Genomic DNA, 26,919 nt, shown 5'->3' with positions numbered 1-26,919 from the left:
TCATAGTTCAGCATGACTTGCACAAAAAGTCTTAAAACTCAAAGAAACTTTATATTTTTCTGTGTTTTTCTTAATTACCTTCGCCTTTTTAATAGTTTCCCATTTCTCTATATTGATTAAAGTGGTTTCAGAAATAAATTTTCTAACAATTTTCAGTGTACATATTAGTATTATTTGTCACAGAAAGATTACTCATTTTTTTTTTTCTCTTAGAGCAAAGCAAGTAACTGTGCATAGATTCCTGGAATCCGTGTTTTTTATTCAATGGTCTAGATGTAAAGTCCTTCAGGGAGTATAGTGAATGCCCAAGCCTTTTTTGAGTTGGGAATTTTGCATTTGAATTATTGAGTCAGCTAGAAGATGTGTTGAATCAAATTGAACATGATTACTTTCCATTGACTATATATCAACATATGCTCTTATAAACCATTTATTCTAGCAAGGACCACAATAATTATATATGGAAGAAAAGTCTCTTGTGCATTTATTTGAGATGTTTTGGATACTAGTCATGGAATAGTTTAGCTATTGTGTTGGAGTGACTCCAGCAGTGTAACAAGGACCTTATTGTCATTACCAAGTTTTGGGGTGACACTAGAGTTCTGACCCAGGATATCCTCTTTAAGATGCTATTTATATAGATGGTTTGAGTTCATTTATAAATCAGGATTAAGTTTAAAAAATTATCTATATAGATGATATGTTATTAAATATAAGGTATTATTCTTTTAATTTTTAAAAATCACCACTAATAAGGAAGCATATTCTTTCATGCATATGCATCCACCTTGCACTCAGAATTAACTCCCAACTTCGTTTCTGTTTGATGCATCATTCATCTATCTCCCAATACACCCTGACTTCTTTGCTAAGCTGCTGTTTTATCACTCCTCCCTCTTTCTTGTCTCTTCAGAAAATGACAAATGTTGGATCTTGCTCTCATGTTGCTCCTTTAGTACCAAGGATCTTTGTTACAGTGTTTTTGAAAATGGGGGCCTGCTCAAAAGATGTATTTGTTTTATTTTCATCAGTACTCTTATTGTTTACACTTATAGGTTCTTTTTTTTTTTTTCCACTCAGACATTCTAAGGTAGTATTTCAAAGGTTTTTTTTGTGAATTTACTTAACTAATCCATGCACTTCATTTATGAGTGGTTTTCAACATTGGGTAAACACTAATATTATCTGTAGAGATTTGAAATTTAATTATGCTTAGATCCTATTGTATAAATAGATTTTAATTAGTCTAAGATGTTAAAGAAGTATTCAGTTAAAAAAAAAAAAAAACAACTACTCAGGTGTATTATAGAGGGAATAATTTGTACCCCCACCCACCTCCCATCCCTGCCCCACACAAATTCATATGTTGAAACCTAATTCTCAGTGTGATGATATCTGGAGGTGGGCACATTTAGGAGGTGTTTGTTAGATCATGAAGGTAGAGCCCTTATACATGAGACTCCTATACTTATAAAAGGGACCCTAGAAAGCTCCTTCGTCCTTTCCACCATGTGAAGATGCAGCAAAAAGACAGCTAACTGTGATTCAGGAGGCAGGTCCTCACTAGACACTGAATCTGCTAGTGCTTTGATCTTGGAAACTTCAAAACTGTAAGAAATAAGTTTCAGTTATTTATAAGCTAACCAGTCTATGGTGTACTATTGTAACATCTTGAATGGACTAAGATGAGATGATTCTAATGTATAGACAAAGTTGAGAATCACTTACCCAATATGAGATGTCAGACAAAGGAACCGAATTTGGTCCTTTTTTTTTTTTTTTTTTTTAATAAGCTATCATTTAAAATATGCCTTATAAAATAGTATCTAAAGAATTACTATTTTATTTTGCTATTAGAAGTTTTGGCCTTAATAGAATTGCTGATATTATACATAGTTTCCTGTGTTAAATAACAATAAGACCTGAACAAAATATATAAAATAATCGTTTTGGGGTGTAGACAATAGATTCACTCTGGATTTCTCACTTAAGACATTTTTCCAGACATACCAGTGCAGGAAAATAAAGCCCAAAGAAAGAATGACAATTTTGCTGGGCAGTGGAAACAGAGATGACTACTAAGCAACTAGAATTTAGGGGACAGACATTAGAGAGGAACATTGCAAAGGAGGGCAGAAATTGCATCAAAATATTCCTTGGATACTTGGCAAATTCCTAAGCTGTACATGTACAGGACAAGAATGCTGCTGGAAAGCTAAGAATGAAATGGAGGTTTTGGTAGTCACACTGTTGGGGTGACACTAGAATTCTGACCCAGGCAGAAGTTTGGTAACTATTCTAGGTTTTAGTCAATATCCCAGAAAGTCCAAACCTCAAGGCAAGATCATATGATACATGGGTAGAACTAAATTAGACCCACCTGAAGTAAGTAAAAAAATGTGTCAGCATGGATATGGAGGTAAGCTTCATGACTTAGAAAGACAGATAGCATAGCATCTTACAGCAGAAGTCAGCATGCAATACGTAAGAAAGGATTCATTAGAATACCTGCAAATATATCTTCAGATGAACCACCACAGAAATAAAGAAATTTATGAGTGTACATAATTATAAAGGTTTATCATCTATCATCTATGTATCTATCATCTCTCTATCGTCTATCATCTATCTATCTACCTATCTATCTATATCTATCATCATCATCTATCATCCATTTATGTGAACATACATGTTTATACATGCATACATAGACATATAGAAACATACATAGAGAAAGAATTTTCCATCTGCTTCATGGGATAGTCAAAACCTGACCAAGCAAAACTAATAATGGAAAGCTGATTTATAAATTTAAATTACAATTCTTATGTGTGATAAATGACCTAAGAGGAGATATATTTTATCTAAGAATGATTCTTGAGAAAATAAATTTAGTGAATTCATTTTGCCAACAATAATTCCATAAGTAATTGAAAAAAATTAAGAAACTAGACTCAGCTATCAAAGTCCACATTAATAAGTTTCTTCCATGTAGGTCCATTTTATAAGTTTATCAAGGATAAGAATGAAGAAAATAGCTCCCATAAGGTGTTCAGTGGGGACTCTGCCTCTCCCTCTCCATCTGTCTCTTCCCTAGCTCATGTTGTCTCCTGTTCTCTCTGTCTTTAAAATAAATAAGTTCTTTTAAAAAATAAATAAAATAAAAACTGAATGTGTTTTCAGTCATACAGTTGATGTATTCATGTATTTGTGTAAAGACCTCCTTGACTGCCATCTTTTCATAAGGGGTTAGAGCCAAACCTACACTGTTTACTTAAATCTATATTTTTAAAAATGGGAGCTGACAAAAATCCTACCTTTCTATTTATTAATGTCACTATTGGATTTTAAGTGATCATATGGTTTTAACTATCTTCCTTTATGACCTTTATTCATCATTTACTTTTAATAAAGTAACAAAATGTATCCCAGTGATTGAGCTGCAGCTTTTAGAAATAGTGATACTTTCTTATTTTTATTTATTTATTTTGTTAGAGAAGGAGACAGAGAGAGAGTGGGGGTGGGAGACCAAGGGAGAGGAAAGAGAGACTCTTAAGCAGTCTCCACGCCCAGCTGGAGAATCCTAGTCTGGGCTCAGTCTCACAACACTGCCATCATGACCTGAGTCAAAATGAAGAGTCAGACGCTTAACCAAACAAGCCATCCACGCACCCTGGTGATATATCCTTTTCTGCAACTTTTTCAACTTTTCTTCAGCAGATTGCTATATGCTGGGTCTATTTCCCATCTCTATGGTCTAGCTCTGGAGTTATAGGTCTGTGTTCACGTAGACCTTTATTTCCTGCAAATGTGGATAAAAATCATACTGTCTAATTTAAACATTAGATTCATATTTTCCCATTACAAAATGTTTATTAAATTGTACTCATTAGTGGACACTACATAATAATTGTGAATATAGAGGTAAACAAAGTCTGCTAGATTTTTAAATTCTGCTGGGGAGGAACAGGTAGGGAGGTGGGTTGTCCATCTGTACTTCAAAATAAAGACTGGGATGGGTAGAAAATGGAGTTAATCACCATTCTTAACTTTTCCAAGTGTACATTATCAAGGTAAATTTCTTTACACCCTCCTGATAAATGGTCAAAGCTTTATTTTAAAATAACCTGAGTTCTGGCTAGGAGTTTGTTGTGATATATATTCAGTATGTGAATTGTTAGATCTATTACTGTGAGTTACTTCTCTGCCCCTCAATTTTGTGGTTTAAGTTTTATTTTTCAGAAAATTGGGTCTATTTTTGGCTAAAATTTAATGCCTTAATATATTTTTCAGAAGACTTTTTCCACAAGCCTGCCTCCTTTTCCTTACTTTTATTTCTGTATCTTAACATAGTTTATTGCACAAGATGCCTAATTATGGATCCTGACATAATTTTTAAGTATCTACTTACACTTTCACTGACTAATTGGCTTTGGGAAGATTACATAACTTTGGTGAGAATATCTCCATGTCTGTCAAATGGTTGGAATGAAAGAAAGCTAGGAAGTTTTTCCAGTTTTAGAATTTAGTGATTCTATTTTCTTTTAATTATTGGCCAGGGCAGACTCTTTTTTTTTTTTTTCTTTCTACATGAGTACACATCTATCTTTAATCATTTAAATTGCTCTTCAGTGGATTTGCTCCAGTATCTCTGCATTATTTTGCTTGAGGTGTCTGTGGTTGGCTGCAGAACTGTACATATGATTGTTGATTTCTAAGAAAGTGAGCTCCTAAATTGAGTCAGAGGTAAAACAAAATAAATATTTTGATGGGAATTGTCACTATAAGCTTGAAACTGATGCTTTCTCATTACTAAAATTATGACTTCCTTAGCATTTTTTCTTTCTTAAGTTTTTCTCTACCACTTAGACTTAAGGTCTATGAAACCTAAATAAAGATAATCTTCCCATCACTTCTTATCTATATAACTTGAATTTTACTTCCTCTAAGGACAGATCAATTTTTAAAAATCTATCACAAGGAATAAAACTTTTGCCAAAAATTTTCTTCTGATACAAAGAAATTTGCTCTTTTATTATTTTTATTACTCATGTTTTTAATCAATGGAAAATGGGTTATGTTCTGCTTATTTTAAATTAATTTATAATTAAACACCCAGTTTATTGGCTATATAGAATTAACTTGGTCAGGAAGCAACACAAGTTTTTGTTTTCCCTTTTGAAGAATTAAACACAAAATATATGAGTGAGAAAAAAGATTACTTGAAGGGACCAACTGCTTATTAAAAAGTGAAAATTGATATTAAATGATAAGATAGTAAAGTAGAGCCAAAACCAAGCCAGAAGGGAGTAGCATGTTATATTCAAAGTGCTATTCTTTTCTAGCCAGGAGTACTCTATCCAGCAAGGCTATCATTCAGAATTAGAGACTTAAGAGCTTAATACATAAACAAAAACTGAAGTTCATGACCACTAAACCAGCCCTGCAAGAAGTATTAAGGGAACCCTTTGAGTGCAAAAGAGAGACCAAAAGTGACAAAGCCAAGAAAGGATCAGAGAAGTCTCCAAATAGCAAGACAAAACAAGTAATAAAATGGCACTAACTGCATATTTATCAATAATACTTTGAATGTAAATGGACTAAATGCTCCTTTGAAAAGGCATGGGATGTCAGAATGGATTAAAAAAACAAGACCCATTTATATGCTAGAAGTAACTCCTTTCAGACCTAAAGACACCTACAGATTGAAAGTGAGGGGTTGGAGTAATATTTATCACACAAATCATTGTCAAAACAAAGCTGGAGTAACAATACTTTTTTTAAAAAGAATTTTCTTTCTTTTTAAAGATTTTATTTATTTATTTGACAGCAAGAGATCACAAGTAGGCCGAAAGACAGGCAGAGAGGCAGTGGGGCAGGGGGGAGCAGGCTCCCTGCTGAGCAGAGAGCCCAATGCAGGGCTCAATCCCAGAACCCTGAGACCATGACCCAAGCCGAAGGCAGAGGTTCAACCCACTGAGCCACCCAGGAATAAAAATACTTTTATCAGCAAACTAGACTTTAAAACAAAGTTGGTAACAAAAGACAAAAAAGGACACTATCTCATAATAAAGGGAATGATCTGACAAGAAGATATTACAATTCTAAATATTTATGCATCCAAAATGGGAGACCCCAAATATATAAAACAATTAATAAGAACTAATTAAAAATCTTAGAGCAATGGTTGGATCATATAAACAGAACATCAACAAGGGAACAATGGCTTTGAATGACACACTGGACCAGATGGATTTAACAGATATATTCAGAACATCCCATTCTAGAAGAGCAGAATACACCTTCTTTTATTTCCTTTTTTTTTTTTTTTTTTAAGATTTTATTTATTTATTTGTCAGGGAGACAGAGAGAACAAGCACAAGCAGGGGGAGAGGCAGCGAAAGGGAGAAACAGACTCCCCTCTGAGCAAGAACGCCAATGTGGGGCTTGATCCCAGGACCCTAGGATCATGAACTAAGCCAAAAGCAGATGCTTAACTGATTGAGCCACCCAGGCATCTCTACATCTTCTTTTTAAGTGCACATGTGACATTCTTCAAAATAGATCACAACAATAGATGACAAATCAGGCCTCAACAAATACAAAAAGACTGAAATCATACCATGCACATTTTCTGTCCACAATGCTATGAAACTAGAAGTCAACTATAAGAAAAAATTTGGAAACACCATGAATATATAAAGGCTAAACAACATGCTACCAAACAATGAATGAGTCAACCAGAAAATTCAAGAAGAAATTTAAAAAAATACATGGAAACAAATGAAAATGAAAACACAATGGTCCAAAACCTTTCAGATGTAGCAAAAGTGGTCCTAAGAGGGCAGTATGTAGAAACACAGGCAAGAAAAATCTCATATGAACAAACTAACCTTACACCTAAAGCAGCTAGAGAAAGAACTAGCAAAGCCTAATGCCAGTGAAAGAAAGAAAATACTAAAGATTAGAGCTGAAATAAATGATATAGAAACTAAAACAAACAAACAAAAAAATGGAACATCAGTGAAAACAGGAGCTGGTTCTTTGTTTAAAAAAACAATAAAATTGATAATCCTCTAGCCAGATTTATTAAAAGAGAGAGAGAGAGAGAGAGAGAAAGGACCCCAAAACTAACATCACACATAAGAGGGGAGCAATAATAACCAAGACCACAGAATAGAATTATAAGAGAATATTATTAAAAACTATGCCAAAACTATGCCAAAAGTTGGACAACCTGGAAGAAGTGGATAAATTCCTAGACACATATAAACTACCAAAAGTGAAACAGGAAGTAATAGAAAACTTGAGCAGACTGATAACTGGGAAAGAAATTGAAACAATAACCAAGAAACTTTCCCCCCAAAAGAAGTCCAGGACCAGATGGCAAATCCTACCAAACATTTAAAGAAGAGTTAATACATATTCTTCTCAAGCTCTTCCAAAAAAAAGAAGAAGAAGGGAAACTGAAATTCATTCTATGAGGCCAGCATTATCTTGATACTTAAACAGGCAAAGACTACACTAAAAAAAGGGAACTACAGACCAGTATCTCTCATGAACATGGATGTAAATGGAAAGTGGAAATCATGAAAATTATACACTAGTTATAATAAACATGGGATCAATTTGATAAGAACTACAAGTACATGGAATTAAAGAAAAATGTTTCATGAAGATTGGGTAAGACCATGTGATGTTACCCACAATTGCAAAATTACTAAACATTAACATTATAGTCAAAGAAGAGGCAAAAAGTTAATATTTCTAGATTTCATTGAAATTCAAGATTTGATCCTGTACTTTATTCTTAGAATATCTCTCTGAAGCTCATATGTAAACACTAAACATCAGAAAGTATGAATTTAGCATTGCCATTTTTAGGGTTTATTTACGTTTTTGTGGTTCTGGAGACCTTATCATACTGTTAGGTAACTAGATTATTGGCCAAAATATATCTCAAATTTAACATATTAACACTAAACTGTTATTCACCAGCACATCCTCATTTCCTCTTTTACCTAAACTGTCAACAGCCTTCTTTACTTCAGTAAATGAAAACTCTATACTTCAAATGTTCAGGCCAAAACCTTGGTATCATCCTCATCCTTATGGGTTTTTTTTGTTTTGTTTTGTTTTGTTTTGTTTTGTTTTGTTTTGTTTTGTTTTAATCACATCCCCTCAACTGCCCCTTCAGAAAATCCTGTTGGCTCTACTTTCAAACTACAACCTGTGTTCACCTGCTTCTCACGTTAACCTACCATTAACTTTCACACATACAATCAGTACCTATCTAGTCTAGATTATAGCAATCTACTCTAACTCGTCCCTCTACATGTAACTTTGACCTCCTCCCTCCCCAGTAGCTGTGAAAAAAATTCATTCTAATATATATATATATATATATATATATATATATATATATATATGAATGAACCTCTTGTGGCAGGTCATACATGAAAATACAGAGTTTCAATAAGTCAGACTGGGAAGACAAATACTACATGATTTTATTCATCTGTGGAATCTCAAAAAAAAAAAAAGAATAAACAAGCAAACAAAAAGCAGAAACAGACTTAAAAATACAGAGAACAACCTGATGGCTACCAAAGGGAAGAGGAGGCTGGGAAGATGAGCAAAATAGGTGAAGGGGAGTGGGAGACACAGGCTTCCAGTTATGAAATGAAAAAGTCACAGGGATGAAAGATACAGCATAAGGAACAGTCAACAATATTGTAATAGCATTTTGTGGTGACAGATGGTAGCTACACTTGTGGTGAACATAGCATAACTTATAGTGATGTTGCATCACTATGTTGTATGTTGTATACCAGAAACTAAAGTAATACTGTGTGTCAACTATACTCAAATAAGAAAAAAATTAAAAAAAAAAATAGCTAGGAACTGGCCAAACTACATAGTTTACATACAGAGCATGAACTCTTTATCATTACTCTTTATATTTCTACGAAAAGATAAATATGTCAATTCAGTCAACTCAGTAAGCCCTAACAGAGTAACTGCTATGTATATTTGGCAGAGTGTGATTGGATACTGAAAGCTGTGCAAGGCAGGTGGGAAGAATCAGGGACTTAATTTTAGACCAGATTAATGATTTGGAAAATATAATATATAAGAATGTTAAATGAAGCATTCTAGTTGCTGAATACCAGATGATCTCTGATCTTACTTAATTTAACTTGACAAGTTGGATCATACAAAGCCATCACTATATCAGATCTTTTAGGAACAAAGAGAAATGATTGGAAATTCTGTTCACGATTAGAAATTGTGAACTATGGAGAACATTAAATGAGCTGAGGCAATTTAATCAAAAGAAAAGTGGATTAATATCTCAGGTCATAACTTATCACACATTTTGGAAACTGGTTGAAATATCATGTTGCAAATTCCTGGCACAACCTGAGAAGATGACAGGTGTAGAAAGGAGATATTGCGAGGCATGACATGTAAGTAGCTGGGGGTGGATCAAAGACAGGCCAGATACAAGCCGTGTAGACAGTTGGTTTAGGTGTTAGTCAAGGTCAGGCTGGAGTCTAAGAAGATGGTTCATATCATGACACAAAGGCCAGAATTCAGATTTCAAGGTAGCCAGAGCAGTATTCAAGCCTGGCACCAAATTACAGAGCTAACTCCCTAAGAGAAAAGTTGTGCTAAATTAAGCAGAAACATTTATTTTATGAAAAGTAGGGTTTCCACACCCTCCACCCAAGCACCCAGAGAGATGTTTATTATCAGTCGCCACATGATTTTCTATTCTTTAATAAGAATTACATGGGAAAAAATATAAAAGTTATGAGATAGCCTTTCCATTAAGAATTTCAGAGTTGATTGATATACACAGAACCCAAAATAATTAATCAAAATGAAATTTGATAGAAGCAATATTAGAATTAGGGGGAAAAAAGTACGGAATTTTTAAAAAAAGATTTTATTTATTTATTTGACAGAGAGATCACAAGTAGGCAGAGAAGAAGGCAGAGAGAGAGGGGGAAGCAGGCTCCCTGCTGAGCAGAAAGCCCGATGTGGGGCTTGAATCCAGGACCCTGAGATCATGACCTGAGCCGAAGGCAGAGGCTTAACCCACTGAGCCACCCAGGCACCCCAAAAAGTATACAAAATTTTAAAAAGAGCAACTAATTGGTGAAATCAGGATAAAAACAATACTGAAGGATAAATGGGCATCTAATCATAGTCATTTTGGAAAAGGGCCATCCAGAGAAAAGCACGGCAGAGAAAAAGTATAGGATATATTTGCCAAATTTGAGAAACTCTTCTCATATTTTAAGTAGATGAGACAATAATTTCTTTTAGAAGCTTAGTTTATTTCTATACAGAGCTCATTTGGAATCTAGTGTATCTTTGGATTCACTTCAATCTCACAATTTGTATTGGACTCAGAGGAAGAGTACTCATCATGACAAGCCAATGGTTCTAAAAAAGCTAAACCACTGGCCCAGAAGGGTAAATTTGAGCATCTCAGTGCAGACCCAAAGGACTTGTGTTCTGTGCAAATTCTGTAAAGCAGCGTAGATAGAAGGGAATTGAGGATTTGACAGTGAAATGGAGTAGATAATGTATCTTTTCCATTGCTGTAGAATGAACTAATTAGATTCTAGAAGCTTCTGCATCTGAGACACTTCTTTGATTTCTTTGATCCAACAGAGTCTTTGAGTTTCCCACCTATGACTGAAGCCTGCTTGATCATTATTATCTTCAACTTCAGTATCTTCTATACTTCCACACTCTATTACATTCATTTTTTAGGAGCCACCACATTTTTATGATGCTGTGGTGGTATCTTGGCTGCTTAGGATAATGCCTGCATCCACAGTGTTATTTCCTTAAGTGTACTTGAAATCATACTACTTCGCAGACAAAGACTGACACTTACAATGCTTGACAGGGCAGTGTTTTGAACTAGTGAATTTATTACAGAAGTAGTGAAACCAAACTTTTGAAATGAAAACCCCATAAAAGTTTACTTGCTCTTCCTTTTCCAGTATTCTTTCTTCTTTACACCTGTGCGTGATACTAAAATGTCTGAAAATTTAAGTAGTTGTAAGAAATACCACTCATTTAGTGTCTATGTAATACTTATCTGGCAGGTAGTTTATCAACTAATTTACATAAATTTGCTGCTGTCATTTGAAATTTCTAAAACAGAATTGTTATCATTTAGAGTAATTCTAGAAGATCCCACAAAGTGAATCTCAATATTTGCTGAGAGGAAAATAAACATGCAGTTCAGTTTATCTCCCCTCTGGACATTATTTTTGAGATTTACAAATGAATAATGATATCCCTCAGATATAGGAATAAATATGTTTCTATCCCTGTAATAATCATTTTACTGCTAAAATGAAAAAAAAATGATTTTGCTTCAAAGCAAAGTTAATAGGAATTAAGTAAACATTCATGAATATTTATCTTCCTTTTTCTTTTTTTTTTTTTTTTAAGATTTTATTTATTTATTTGACAGAGAGAGGGAGAGAGAGAACAAGCCGGGATAGTGAGAGAGGGAGAAGTAGATTCCCTGCTGAACAGGGAGTTCAGTGCAGGGCTGGATCCCAGGATGCTGGGATCATGACCAGGGCTGAAAGCAAATGTTTAACTGACTTAGCCATCCAGCTGCCCCATGAGTATTCCTCTTCTAGTTAATAAGGCCACTTCTTTTCAGTTGCGAGTTTTTGTTTGTTTGTTTTTATCCTGGAGTGGCTTAAAGATTGACTTATAAATAGGTTTCATTGTTTTATTAATTATGGGCAATTGTACATTTCAATTGTAAGTCAGCTGTACAGCTGTAACATTGTTTGGTATTTCATGTTTTTTTTTTTAATTTTTAATTTTTTATTAACATATAATGTATTATTAGCCCCAAGAGTACATGTCTGTGAATCACCTGGTTTACACACTTCACAGCACTTGCCATAGTACATACCCTCCCCAATGCCCATAACCCAACCACCCTCTCTCTATCCTCCTCCCCTGGCAACTCTCAGTTTATTTTGTGAGATTAAAAGTCTCTTATGGTTTGTCTCCCTCCCAATCCCATCTTGTTGCATTTTTTTTCCTTCCCTACCCTCCAAACCCCCCACTTTGCCTCTCAACTTCCTCATATAAGGGAGATCATATGATAATTGTCTTTCTCTGATTGACTTATTTCGCTCAGCAAAGTTCCATCCACGTCATCACAAATGACAAGTTCCATCCATAGTTCCATCCACGTCATCACAAATGACAAGATTTTGGAGTTTTTTGATGGCTGCATAGTATTCCATTGTGTGTGTATATATATATATATATATATATATATATATATACCACTCTTCTTTATCCATTCATCTAACTTCTTTCCATAGTTTGGCTATTGTGGGCTTTGCTGCTATAAACATTCGGGTGTACGTGCCCCTTCAGATCACTACATTCTTATTTTTAGGGTAAATACCCAGTAGTGAGATCACTGGGTTGTAGAGTAGCTCTATTTTCGACTTTCTGAGGAACGTCCATGCTGTTTTCCAGAATGGCTGCACCAGCTTGCATTCCCACCAACAGTGTAGGAGGGTTCACCTTTCTCCACATCCTCGTCAGCATCTGTCATTTTCTGACTTGTTAATTTTAGCCATTCTGACTGGTGTGAGGTGGTATCTCATTGTGGTTTTGATTTGTATTTCCCAGATGCCAAGTGATATGGAGCACTTTTTCATGTGTCTGTTTGCTACCTGGATGTCTGCCTTGCAGAAATGTCTGTTCATGTCCTCTGCCCATTACTTGATTGGATATTTGTTCTTTGGGTGTTGAGTTTGATAAGTTCTTTATATATTTTGGATACTAGCCTTTTATCTGATATGTTGTTTACAAATATCTTCTACCATTCTGTCAGTTGTCATTTGGTTTTGTTGGTGGTTTCCTTTGCTACGCAAAAGCTTTTGATCTTGATGACGTCCCAGTAGTTCATTTTTGCCCTTGCTTCCCTTGCCTTTTGAGAAGTTTCTAGGAAGAAGTTGCTGCAGCTGAGGTCAAAAAGGTTGTTGCCTGTGTTCTCCTCAAGGATTTCAATGGATTTGATGGACTCCTTTCTCATATAGAGGTCTTTCATCCATTGATTTATTTCTAAGGAAATGGTCCAGTTTCACTCTTCTGCATGTGACTGTCCAATATTCCCAACACCATTTGTTGAAGAGACTGACTTTTTTCAATTGGACATTCTTTCCTGCTTTGTTGAAGATTAGTTGACCATAGAATTGAGGGTCTATTTCTGGGCTTTCTATTCTGTTCCACTGAGCTACATGTCTGTTTTTGTGCCAATACCATACTGTCTTGATGATGACAGGTTTGTAATAGAGCTTGAAGTCTGGAATTGTGATGCCACCAATTTTGACTTTCTTTTTCAATATTCCTCTGGCTATTTGGGGTCTTTTCTGGTTACATATAAATTTTAGGATTATTTGTTCCATTTCTTTGGGAAAAAATTGATGGTATTTTGATAGGGATTGCATTAAATGGGTAAATTGCTTTAGGTAGCATAAACATTTTCACAATATTTTTTCTTCCAATCAATGAGCATGGAATATTTTTCCATTTCTTTGTGTCTTCCTCAATATCCTTCATGAGTACTTTATAGTTTTCTGAGTACAGATTCTTTGCCTCTTTGGTTAGGTTTATTCCTAGGTATCTTATGGTTTTGGGTGCAATTGTAAATGGGATTGACTCCTTAATTTCTCTTTCTTCCGTCTTGTTGGTGTATAGAAATGCAACTGATTTCTGTGCATTGATTTTATATCCTGACACTTTACTGAAATCCTATATGAGTTCTGGCAGTTTTGGAGTGGAGTCTTTTGGGTTTTCCACATAAAGTATCATATCATCTGCAAAGAGTGAGAGTTTGACTTCCTCTTTGCTGATTTGGATGCCTTTAATTTCTTTTTGTTGTCTGATTGCTGAGGCTAGGACTTCTAGTACTATTTGAATAGCAGTGGTGATAATGGACATCCCTGCTGTGTTCCTGACCTTTGGGGAAAAGCTCTCAGTTTTTCTTCATTGAGAATGAAATTCGCAGTGGGTTTTTCATAGATGGCTTTGATGATATTGAGGTATGTGCCCTCTATCCCTACACTTTGAAGAGTTTTGATCAAAAAAGGATGCTGTACTTTGTCAAATGCATTTTCGGCATCTATTGAGAGTGTCATATGGTTCTTGTTCTTTCTTTTATTAATGTATTGTATCACATTGATTGATTTGCTGATGTTGATCCAACCTTGCAGCCCAAGAATAAATCCAATTGGTCTTGGTGAATAATCCTTTCAATGTACTGTTGGATCCAATTAGCTAGTATTTTAGCGAGAATTTTCACGTCTGTGTTCATCAAGGATATTGGTCTCTATTTCTCCTTTTTGATGGAGTCTTTGTCTGGTTTTGGGATCAAGGTGATGCTGGCCTCATGAAATTAATTTGGAAGTTTTCCTTCCATTTCTGTTTTTTATAACAGTTTCAGGAGAATAGGAGTAATTCTTTAAATGGTTGGTAGAATTCCCCTGGGAAGCTGTTGGGCCCTGAGCTCTTGTTTTTTGGGAGATTTTTGATGACTGCTTCAATCTCCTTACTGGTTATGGGTCTGTTCAGGTTTTCTATTTCTTCCTGGTTCAGTTGTGGTACCTTAAATGTCTCTAGGAATGCATCTATTTCTTCCAGATTCTCAAATTTGCTGGTGTATACTTGCTTATAATATGTTCTTATAATTTGAAGTTCTTTGGTGTTGGTTGTGAACTCTCCTCTTTCATTCATGATTTTATTTATTTGGGCCTTTTTTCTTTTTGATAAGTCTGGCCAGGGGTTTATCAATCTTATTAACTCTTTCAAAGAACCAGCTCCTAGTTTCATTGATTTGTTCTATTGTTTTTTGGGTTTCTATTTCATTGATTTCTGCTCTGATTTTTATTTCTCTTCTCCTGCACAGTTTAGGCTTTCTTTGTTGTTCTTTGTCAAACTCTTTCAAGTGTAGGGTTAGGTTGTGTATTTGAGAACTTTCTTGTTTCTTGAGAATGGCTTGTACTGCCATATATTTTCCTCTCAGGAGTGCCTTTGCTGTTTCCCAAAGATTTTGAACAGTTGTGTTTTCATTATCATTTGTTTCCATGAATTTTTGCAATTCTTCTTTAATTTCCTGTTTGAAAAATTCATTCTTTAGTAGGATGATCTTTAGCCTCCATGTATTTGGGTTCATTCCAAATTTCCTCTTGTGATTAAGTTCTAGCTTCAGAGCATTGTGGTCTGAAAATAGGCAGGTAATGATCCCAATCTTTTGGTACCAGTTGAGATCTGATTTGTGACCCAGGATATGATCTGTTCTGGAGAATGTTCCATGTTCACTAGAGAAGAATGTGTATTCTGTTGTTTTGGGATGGAATGTTCTGAATATATCTGTGATGTCCATCTGGTCCAATATATCATTTAAGGCCTTTATTTCCTTGTTGATCTTTTGTTTGAATGATCTGTCCATTTCAGTGAGGGGAGTTTAAAGTCCCCTATTATTATTTTATTAGTGTCAATGTGTTTCTTTGATTTTGTTACTAATTGGTTTATATAGTTGGCTGCTCCCATGTTAGGGACATAGATATTTAAAATTGTTAGATCTTTTTGCTGGACAGACCCATTGAGTATGATATAGTGTCCTTTCTCATCTCTTATTATAGTCTTTGGCTTAAAATCTAATTTACCTGATATATGGATTGCTACCCCAGCTTTCTTTTAGTGTCCATTACCATGGTAAATTGTTTTCTACCCCCTCCCTTTAAATCTGGAGGTGTCTTTGGGTCTAAAATGAATTTCTTATAGACAGCATATTGATTTTTTTTTTAATCCATTCTGATACCCTGTGTCTTTTGATTGGGGCATTTAGCCCACTTACATTCAGGGTAACTATTGAAAGATATAAATTTAGTGCCATTGTATTGCCTGTAAGGTGACTATTACTGTATATTGTTTCTGTTCCTTTCTGGTATACTACTTTTAGGCTCTCTCTTTGCTTAGAGGACTCCTTTCAATATTTCCTGTAGGGCTGGTTTGGTGTTTACAAACTCTTTTAGATTTTGTTGTTGTTGTTGTTCTGGTGGCTTTTTATTTCTCCTTCTATTTTCAGTGATAACCTAGCTGGATATAGTATTCTTGGCTGCATGTTTTTCTCATTTAGTGCTCTGAATATATCATGCCAGTTCTCTCTGGCCTGCCAGATCTCTTTGTACAAGTCTGCTGCCAATCTAATATTTTTACCATTGTATGTTACAGACTTCTTGTCCTGGGTTGCTTTGAGGATTTTCTCTTTGTCACTAAGACTTGTAAGTTTTACTATTAAATGACGGTGTGTTCTTATTGATTTTGAGGGGGATTCTCTGCACCTCCTGGATTTTGATGGTTGTTCCCTTTGCCATATTAGCAAAATTCTCTACAATGATTCACTCCAATATGCTTTCTGACACCCTCTCTTTCTTCTTCTTTTGGAATCCCAATTATTCTAATATTGTTTCTTCTTATGGTATCACTTATCTCTCGAATTCTCCCCTCATGGTCCAGTAGTTGTTTGTCTCTCTTTTGCTCAGCTTCTTTATTCTCCATCATTTGGTCTTCTTTATCACTTATTCTCTCTTCTGTCTCATTTATCCTAGCAGTAAGAACCTCCATTTTTTATTGCATCTTGATCAATAGCTTTGTTAAATCAGCTTGGTTAGATTTTGGTTCTTTTATTTCTCCAGAAAGGGCTTTTATTACTGCAGACAGGGTTGCTCTAATGTCTTCCATGCCTTTTTTGAGCCCAGCTAGCACCTTGAGAATCATCATTCTGAACATATTACCGTCTGTATTGATTAGCTCCCTAGCCTTTGGTACTGCTTCTTGTTCTTTTTTTTTTTTTTTTTTTTTTTTTGTGGTGAGTTTTTCCACCTTGTCTTTTATCCAGATAAGAATATATGAACTAGAGAATAAGATACTAAAAGGGTGGCAAAGACCCCAGGAAAATGTGCATTAATCAATTCAGAAGAGACCCCATATTGTAGGAAGATGAAAGGGGGTACAAAGAAGTTTAGAAAAAATTTAAAAAAAAGAAAGAAAAAGAAAAAAGAAAATATATATATTAGACTGGTGAATAGATCATTGCCACCCACTTGATTTTGGGAGTATTTTGGTCTCTTAGAAGAAACTACCTCCCAAAACTTTAAAGAAAGAAAAACTATGTATATGTCCTTATTTGTCCTTATTTGTGTGTGTATGTATATATATACAAATATATGTGTATATATGTCATTTGTCCTTATTTCTGTGTGCATGTATATGTATGTATATATCCATGTATGTATGTATACATATACATGTATGTATATATCTGTATACATATACATGTACATATACATATACATGTACATATACATATATACATACATATACATGTATATGCATATGAAGGGACAGAATATGACTGTAAAGATGAAAATTTAAAAAAATTTTAAAAAAGGATTTGCCATTTTTTTTAGAAGAAAATACCCTATGTGTATACAAAAGATAAGTTAGATAGAATGAAGGATAAAATATGACTATAATAATAAAGGTTCAAAAATGTTTTTTAAGAAAAGTATTATTAAAATGAACTAGTTAAAAAACATTAAAAGAGGAAAGAGTAAAACTAAAAAATTTAGAATAAAAAATAAAATTAAAGAAATTTAATTAACTTTGCAAGACTAAAGAATCATGGGGAGAAAGCCATGAATTCCATGCTTTGCTTTCCCCTCCTCTGGAATTCCACTGTTCTCCTTGATCTATGAGCTTGGTCTTGGATGGATTTCTTGCTGATCTTCTGCAGGAGGGGTCTGTTGTAATGATTCTCAAGTGTCTTTGCCCCAGGTGGAATTGCACCACCCTTGCCAGGGGCCGGGTTAAGTAATCTGCTCCTGGTTCTCTCTTCGGAGCTTTTGTTCCCTGATCACTTTCTGTAGAGCTCTGGAGGACAGAATTAAAAGGGTGGCCTCCCAATCTCTGACTCAGAATTGCTGAGAGCTTGGGGCCCCACTCCTCAGTGCACCCTTGGAGAAAAGCGCTCAATCCCTCTCGTCTCCCTGGTCTCAAGCCATGTTCCGAGCTCACCTGGCCTGTGACCGAGCATTTCTGTCTCTGGCACACAGCCCCATTTGGAGTCTCCATACCCAGTAGATCCCTGCCAGTCTTCCAGGGGCATCTCCCTGGATCTGCCACTTGTGGGTCCCTGCTCAAGGAGCAGTGGTCTGATTGTGCCACAGATCACAGTTTATGGTAACCCAAACTGAGAGCTCATTCCTCTGCTCTGTCTCTGTAGCTCGCTTCCCTGCTTTAATACCTGCAAGCTGTGCTACACTCAGACACCCCTTATCCTTCTGTGACCCCGTGGGACCTGACATCACGCTGTCCCTGCCAGGGCTCCACCCCTGCTTAGCCTCTGGAGCGATGTCCCTCAGTGGATCAGACTTCTAAAAGTTCTGATTTTGTTTTCCCTTGTTCTGCTGCTTGCCAGGATCCAGCACCTCCCCAACCCCAAGTTCTTTTTTTTTTTTTTAAAGGTTTTATTTATTTATTTGCCAGACAGAGATCACAAGTAGGCAGAGAGGCAGTCAGAGAGAGAAAGGAGGAAGCAGGCTCCCTGCTGAGCATAGAGCCCAATGTGGGCTTGATCCCAGGACCCTAGATCATGACCTGAGCTGAAGGCAGAGGCTGTAACCCACTGAACCACCCAGGTGCCCCCCACCATGTTCTATCTTCTGTAGCTTCAGATTCACTTCTCTGTAGGTCCTATCTTTCAGAAAGTGGTCAATTTTCTGTTTCTAGAATTGCTGCTCTTCTCTTCAATCTCCTATTGGATTTGTAGGTGTTTGGAAAGGTTTGATTACTATCTAGCTGAACTCCTGCTACCTGATGTTATCTCAGCCTGCTACTCCTCTGCCATCTTCAGTATTTCATGTTTTTTTAAAGTGTTTTATCGATGTAATTTTAGAATTCCATCTTTGTTTTCATGGTTCCTGTTTGTTTTTAAAGCCCTTCCTCTATCTCTTGCTCTATGAGCCACTCTGTAATCCAGTTTCTGGATTTGACTCGAGCTTCTTAATTGGTGCTCTCAATAACTCAGCCCATTCTTTCAATACTCTTACTTTCTCTAATATAAATGAATAGAAGTTATTTTTAATCCAGATCTTTCTACTTTTCTTTGTATTGTTGGTGAATTTTTCTCTACATGATGGTTTCAACTGAAATGTTTTCTGTAAAAGGGTGTAATTTGTAGTCAGTATTAAAATTACCTTTTGATTTCCACTCGACTCTTTATTCATCTCTTAAAATACAACTTATTTCAAATTTCAAGACTTTTTACACTTTTGCTAAACAATGGTAGGAAAGAGCATGTTATTCATATTTTCTTTAGGTCTTGCTCATAATTTTACAGAAAGAATCAAATTATAATTCAAGAAGAAAATGTGACCCAATGGTGATAAGAAAACTATTCTTTTTTTAAAACTATCTTATTTATTTATTTTAAAGAAAGCAAGAAAGAGCAAGCAGGGGGGAGGAGCAGAGGGAGAATGACAGACTCTGAGCTGAAAGCAGAGCCGAATGTGGGGTTCAATCCCATGACCCTGAGATCATGACCTGAGCCAAAACCAAGAGTCAGACCATCAACGGACTGAGCCACCCAGGCACCTCTATAAGAAAACTATTCTGTCATTTTAATAATTATATGATGACATTCTAATCTTTGGAGATTGTAAAATTTGTGCAATTTTATTGGAAAGTCTCTATGTATTCCTATATATTTAAATATGAATTATGTATACATGATTACCCAGAGAAATATTTTTATAGATTTCTATTAAATATTATAAATTTCTATAAAAATATATTATAGAAAATGGCTTATATACTTTATAGGAAGACCCAACGATAAGACATGTAACTGTGAATATATCATGTGGAGAATCACATACATCCCTTAAAAGACAGAAATAGGGAAAAGTTGCAGATCAATATAAAGAATATGACACAATGTTGGGTAAATAAACACCCTATGTGTTTGCACCTAGTTGTATAAATATAGCATCTATTTAGAAAGATGAATTTTAAGTCATGGTGTTTTGCTTTTGAGTAAACTTGGGATAAAGGAAAGAAATAATCACATTTATCTTAGGGTAAAACATAGGCCTATGTGTTGCTTAAATCTATTGCTATAAACATGTTTCTTTTGATATTTGAAAAAAAGATATAAAATATTATAAAGAACTCACAATGATTATGTATTTCACATTGATCTCATTTGTTATGATGTTCCTGGTTATTCTGTATTAAGAATTCTAAAATCTCAGTGGTATTCTTATTGGGCTGCCTGAGTGGCTCAGTTGGTTAAACATCACACTCACGATTTTATCTCAGGTCAAGATCTCAGGGTCATGAGATCAAGCCCTAAGTGGACTCTGCCCTCAGTGTGGAGTCTGCTTAAGATTCTCTCTCCCGCTCTCTCTGCTCCTCCCTCTGCTTGCTCTCTCCCTCTCTTTCTCAAATAAATAAATCTTTATTTATTTTTTTAAATCTCAATGTTCTTCAAAACCAAGTGTATTCCTTTCCCACATTGTATGTCTGCTACACATCGCTCAGGATGATGGAATAATTTGGGGCTGCAGAATATACAGTTTTCTAAGCAGAGGACAAGAATAATAGAAAATCAGTTTTTATTTCTTAAAATTTCTGACAAGAAGTGACACATATCACTACTGTTCATATTTCATGAAAACACATTATTTTTTCACACCTGAGTTAAACACAGTCAGGATGAATAATCATCTTCTGGGGCAGGACTGTGGTTATGAATGTTGAAATGGGTTCTTCTCTCTATCGCTTCCTTAACCTCTCAAATAAAATGGCTGCTCCTTGAAGACAGCAAATGGACAGTAGATACACTTCAGCCCCCACCAATATATTTGGTTTCTAATAAGTACAAAACAAGACTTAGTAATTAACTTATTAAATGGGCTCACAGTGTGACTCAGACTTACTATGTATGTTTATGTGCATAGTATATATGGCACATTATATGTTTACCACAAGTACAAGTAGAATTTCCATTTGCCTACAATTTATTTAGCCAATTAATAAAAGGTTCTGCTTTAAAGCTTTATTGATATTTTGTTGTTGCTTAAAATACATTTATTTAGTTCTAAATTTATAATCAGTGTTATATAGCAAAAGACATCAAAATATACTTTCATTCAGGTAAAATCAGAATGTGGTGCAAACACATCCACCAGGTTTAATCACATCTTGGATATCCTGGAATGTGGACAAAAGAAAGAGGTATATTTTACTTTGAGTAAAGCATAACCAAATTTATGGATAATTTGTGTTATATTTCTCTAATTTAACATTTCCCCTTCATGGATAATTTTATTCCTCTCAATATATTATACAACAAGATGAGTTTTAAAATGTAATGCTTTAAAGTTTCAAAGGGCCATTTTATAACCTATCCTCATACTTATCAAGTATTGAGGCATGAAAAAGTCTGAAGTTTTCTACAGTAAAGCGGCAATAATATTAAGGAGCAGAGTAGGCACAGTAAAAACAATCACTAAGATATAGAAATCTAACTCTGTGACCTAGCAATATTTATATGCTATTAGTAAGTTGTTAGTCTGCGCAGATAGAAATTTCTATTTATTAATGCCTTAATTCATTTTTTCAAAGATTAGTATGTAAAAATTTTATTGAGGTAAAAGTTAGAATGAAACCTCCTTTTATTTTCTCCTGCTAAATATAGTGATGGCTATAGAAAAGAAATTTTTAGACACCTACTGATACACAAACATGGAGGAATGTATTTAGAACTTACTGTAAATAGGTAAAACATGATATAATGGTCCAGTAAAATAGGAAAATGTACTATTAAATAAAAAAGCATACATTCAAAAGCATATTATTAAGGTATAAAATAAGGAATAAAACATAGTTTATGAACACTTTCCTGGATGATGATAGAATGAACATTGATAAGGAAGAGATAATCTGTGCTATTTTACATGTCGTGTCAAAGGATGGTGAACTGTCCATGGGGGCATTTCCAGTTTTTCAATATTATGATTTTATCAACTCACATTTATATGGTCAACTGATTTTTGACAGTGCCAGAAATATGAAATGAGGAAAAAAATCATCTCTTCAACAAATTCTGTTGGGAAAACTAGATATCCACACCCAAAAGAATGAAATTAGACCCATTATTACACATACACAAAAGTCAACTCAACATGGATTGAAAATTTAAATTTAAGATCGAAATCTCTAAAACTCCTAGAATAAAACTTTGGGTAAAAGTTTCATGACATTGGTCTCCATAATGATTTCAGGGATATAACTTCAAAACTATAGTCAATAAAAACATAAATAAAGAAATAGAACTACATCAAACTAACAAATTTCTGCACAGAAAAAGAAACAATCAACAGCATGAAAATGCAATCTATGGAAAGCAAGTCTGCATCATTTTGATAACTACAAAGAAAATTGAAAGAAAATAAACACACACATAAGAAGAAAAGGACCAGGCTCTCTGCTTCCCCTTCAACAGACAACTGTATCTTCTGGTGAAATACAAGTTGCATCCCTGAGACACAGTAGTGAAGGTTGGAATAAACAAATTTGGCCAGATTCAGCACCTGGTCACTAGGGCTGATTTTAGCTCTGACAAAGTGGAAATTTTTGTCATCAATCATCCTTCATTGACCTCAACTACATGTTCTACATATTCCAGTGTGATTGCACCCACAGCAAATTCCATGTCATAGTCAAGGATGAAAATGGGAAATGGGTCATCAATGGAAAGCCCATCTATATCTTCCCAGAGTGAGAACTTGCCAATATCAAATGGGGTGATGCTGTTGCTCAGTATGTTGAGGAGTCCAGTGGAGTCTCCACCACTTTGGAGAAGGCTGTTGAAGGGTGGGGCCAAGAGAGTAATTATCTCTGCACCTGCTGATGCCCCCATGTTTGTAATGGGTGTGAACCATGAAAAGTATGACAACTCCCTCAAGATTGTCACAATGCCTCCTGCACCACCAAATGTTTGGTCCCTGTGACCAAGGTTATCCATAACAACTTACAGCATTGCGGAGGGACTCATGACTACAGTCCATGCCATCACTGTCACCCAGAAGACTGTGGACAGCCCCTCTGGAACCATGCCATGATGGTTCAGGGGCTGCCCAGAACATCATCCCTGCTTCTACTAACACTGCCAAGGCTACAGGCAAGGTCATCCCTGAGCTGAATGGGAAGTTTACTGGCATGGCCTTCAGTGCCCCCATACGCCCACCCCCAAGGTGTCAGTCTTGGATCAACCTGCCACCTGGAGAAAGTTTCCAAATTCACCAAATGGTGAAGCAGGCATCAGAGGGTCCTCTCAAGGGCATCCTGGGCTAATTGAGGACCAGATTTTCTCATGCACCTTCAACAATGACACCCACTCTTCCACCCTTGATGCTGGGGCTGCATTGCCCTCAGTAACTACTTTGTCAAGCTCATTTCCTGGTATGACAATTAATTTGGCTATAGCACCTGGGTGGTGGACCTTAAGGTCCACATGGCCTCCAAGGAGAGAGACCCCTGGACTACCAGCAAAAGTGAGAGCAAGAGAGGAAGGAGAGGAAGAGGAAGAGCTGCTGGGGAGTCCTTGCCCCAACTCATCATTCCCCTCTACACAGTTTCTTGAAGAAGGAAGGGCTTGGGTAGCCCTACCTTGTCATGTACCATCAATAATGTACACTGTACCCAGCCAAAAAAAAAAGAAGGAGGAGGAGGAGAGGGAGAGAGGGTGAAGTAGAATGAGAAGGAGAAGAAGAGGAAGAAGAAGAGGAAGTGGAGAAATAAGAGGAAGAAGGAAAAGGAGGAGAAGGAGGAAAGGGGTGGTATGCATAGTTGTCAGAAGTGAACTCTAATAGCCACACAATTAAAGAATTGCAGGACTGAATCATGTCTGGCCTCTAAAAAGGCAGATTGTTTCTGAAGTCAGAACATTCTACTGTACCTGCACAGAAGTGACCCAGGAATTAATACAAGTTCGTATTTCTGTGGCACTTCATAAGTGAAACTTGCCACTCAGATTCCAGGAAAGTAAAAATTTAGAAAGAAAAGACAGCAGGGATTTAGGAAGGAGTTAAGGGGAGCAGAAAAGACCTGAGGAGTAAGTGAATAAGTCCTATTAAGCAGACACTAGTCTTTGGAATTGGATACTCATCAGAGAATAGTATAGGTAGGCCTCTGAGAGGGAAGAAAGTAATGGATTAAGAGAAAATGAAACTGGCTCTGAAAGGAAAACAGCTCTTGAGAGAGAAGTCCAAGCTCTGAGAAAAGACACAACTAAAGGAAGTGGCAGGAATTTGGAATTGGTCCCAAACCTGCTGCTTTCCATCAGCTTCGAGCCTCCATTGTCCATTAGAGAATTGCGAGAAACAGAGAAGCAAGGAGCTCACTGAGGCATTTCATTGAGTTCATGAATTGATATTAAAATTTCTTAGGTTAAAAATATGAAGAGGGAATCATTTTAATCTGTCTAACTTGCTTAAAGAGTACCACACAAGGCTAAACAGAAAACAACCCATTATTTTAAATTGAGAAAAATCTGTAGATATGGACTAGTTTATCATTTAACTAAACGTTATTGATCAAATACTATGTTCCGATATTTCTAGTTCTCTTTGTTGACACGTTACCACATACCTTTTGCCTAAATAAGATCATTTACAAAAAACCTAACAAACAAAAAACTGGAGTTAAGCCAATAAACTGCTATGTGCCTCATGCAAATAGTTATTTATATAACTATAATTGGCTAGAGGATGATGAAATAATGCATTAAAATTTGTTAAACACAAAAATTGAAAGCAACTATATCTTATTCTGTGTAATTCCAAAAATTATAGGTACTTTTGATAAATATGTAACAAGAAGGTATTTTACAAAATAATCGTGTGTGAAAAGAAATAATTTGGGGGCATGTGGGTGGCTCAACAGTAACTATGTTAGGGTTTACAAGCTGTAGGTCTTCATCTCAACCACTCAACTCCTCCTGTTGTAATTCAAAAGCAACCATGGTAATAAATAAACAAAAAGAACATGGTTGTGTTTCAATGGAAGTTAATTTTAACAATATGTGACAAGCCATATTTGGTCCCCTGGCTATAGTTTGCTGACACCTGTTACAAAAGATAGAATTTCAATTAAAATTTTGGACTATCTATTTTAGTAAATCTTTAGTTTTTGCATGGGTTGTGATGATCTAATTATTATTATTATTTTTAAACAATCTGAGTAGCTATTTATTTATTTATTTATTTATTTTTGCCTCATTGAACTGGCTAGGTTCAATAGAACAGAAATTGTTGGATAGAAATGGTGACAGTAAACATCCTCAATTTGTTCCTAATATTAGAGAGAAGACATTTGGCCTTTCACAATTAAGCAAAATATTAGATATAGATTTTTTGTGAATGTCCTTTTAAAATGTCATCGGTCATATGTGAACTATAAAAGTGTTTTTTGGGGCACCTGGGTGGCTCAGTCAGTTAAGTGTCTGCCTTCAGCTCAGGTCATGATCTCAAGGTCCTGGGATTGAGCCTTACATCCGGCTCTCTACTCAGTAGGGAGCCTGCTTCATCTCCACCCCGACCCCTGCCACCTGCCTCTCTACTTACCTGTGATCTCTTTCTCTGTCAAATAAGTAAATAAAATCTTTAGAAATAAAAGTGAAGGAGAAAAAAGAGAGAAAGGAAATGATAGTATCAAGAATTAAACTAGGTAGGAATGCCTGGGTGTCTCAGTTGGTTAAGCGGCTGCCTTTGGCTCAGGTCATAATCCCAGAGTCTTGGGATTGAGTCCCACATCAAGCTCCTTGCTCTGCGGGGAGCCTGCTTCTCCCTCTGCCTCTGCTTACCACTCTGTCTGCCTGTGCTTTTTCTCTATCTCTCTCTCTAACAAATAAATAAATTAAAAAAAAAAAAACTTACAAAAAAAGAATTAAACTAGGTATATCTCTATATCTGAAAGGAAAAGAAGAAAATATTGAGTACCTTGCAGCAATAATTAAGTGAAATAGAAAAATCTCCTAGAAATACCCAGATTAACAAAACATAAAGATGAATGGAAAAGTTGAATAGCCTTAATAGTTTTATATCTAACAAAAGACTGAAATAGTAAATAAAAAAAAATTCTTACACAGATTTCCACATATGGATGCTTTTGTTGATGAAATGTTTATGGGAGAAAAAAATGGCAACTTTTCATAAACATTCTTAGAAAATGAGGGACAAACCCCTTTCCAGTGATTTTTTAAAAATAAATATGAAAAATTTTTCTTAACAACTGTCCCTCAATAGTGTGTCTATTGAACCTCTTCTTTTCACTACATGCTGGGAGCCTTCATCACACCATTTTGATTCATTCCATAAAATTTCAGTTGCACTTGGTTACTACAGTGGAATAGTTTTTGTATTCAGAACTCAGTATTTTCTATTAAATTTTCCAATCTTGAGCTTTTTTCAGAGATTATCCCTTATTCTGCACTGCCATACAGGTCATCTCTGCTTTTAATAAGTTGGTTATAAGTGGTGTGAATTGGGACAGATGCCCCTCACCCTCACCTGAGAGCTGGGTTCTCTGCTCTTGGGCTCTGAAGGGGAATATAAGAGGCAAAAGTCTCTCTTCATAACTGGTCAGTGGTGGGGAAGTATTCTGGAACTCACATGGCTCTGTCTGGTTGGCTGGTAGCTTCTGCTGGAGTAATTGTTTCTACAAAGATGGCAGTTGGGGGGGGGTGCTTTCTTGATGAGGTGCTCAATTTCAGCTTCACTC

General features: G+C 35.7%; 1 pseudogene; it reads left to right on the top strand.

Annotated features, from left to right (window-relative positions):
* Positions 1-22,807: 22,807 nt before the first annotated feature.
* On the top strand, positions 22,808-23,614 carry LOC116875667 (annotated as a pseudogene).
* The last annotated feature ends 3,305 nt before the right edge of the window (positions 23,615-26,919 follow it).

The sequence above is a fragment of the Lontra canadensis genome, unplaced genomic scaffold (assembly GCF_010015895.1).
Source record: "Lontra canadensis isolate GAN:19392208 unplaced genomic scaffold, GSC_riverotter_1.0 scaffold42, whole genome shotgun sequence".
In the NCBI taxonomy this organism is placed as follows: Eukaryota; Metazoa; Chordata; class Mammalia; order Carnivora; family Mustelidae; genus Lontra; species Lontra canadensis.
Note: the sequence above shows the minus strand (reverse complement) of the source record. Positions and strands in the feature narration are given on the sequence as shown.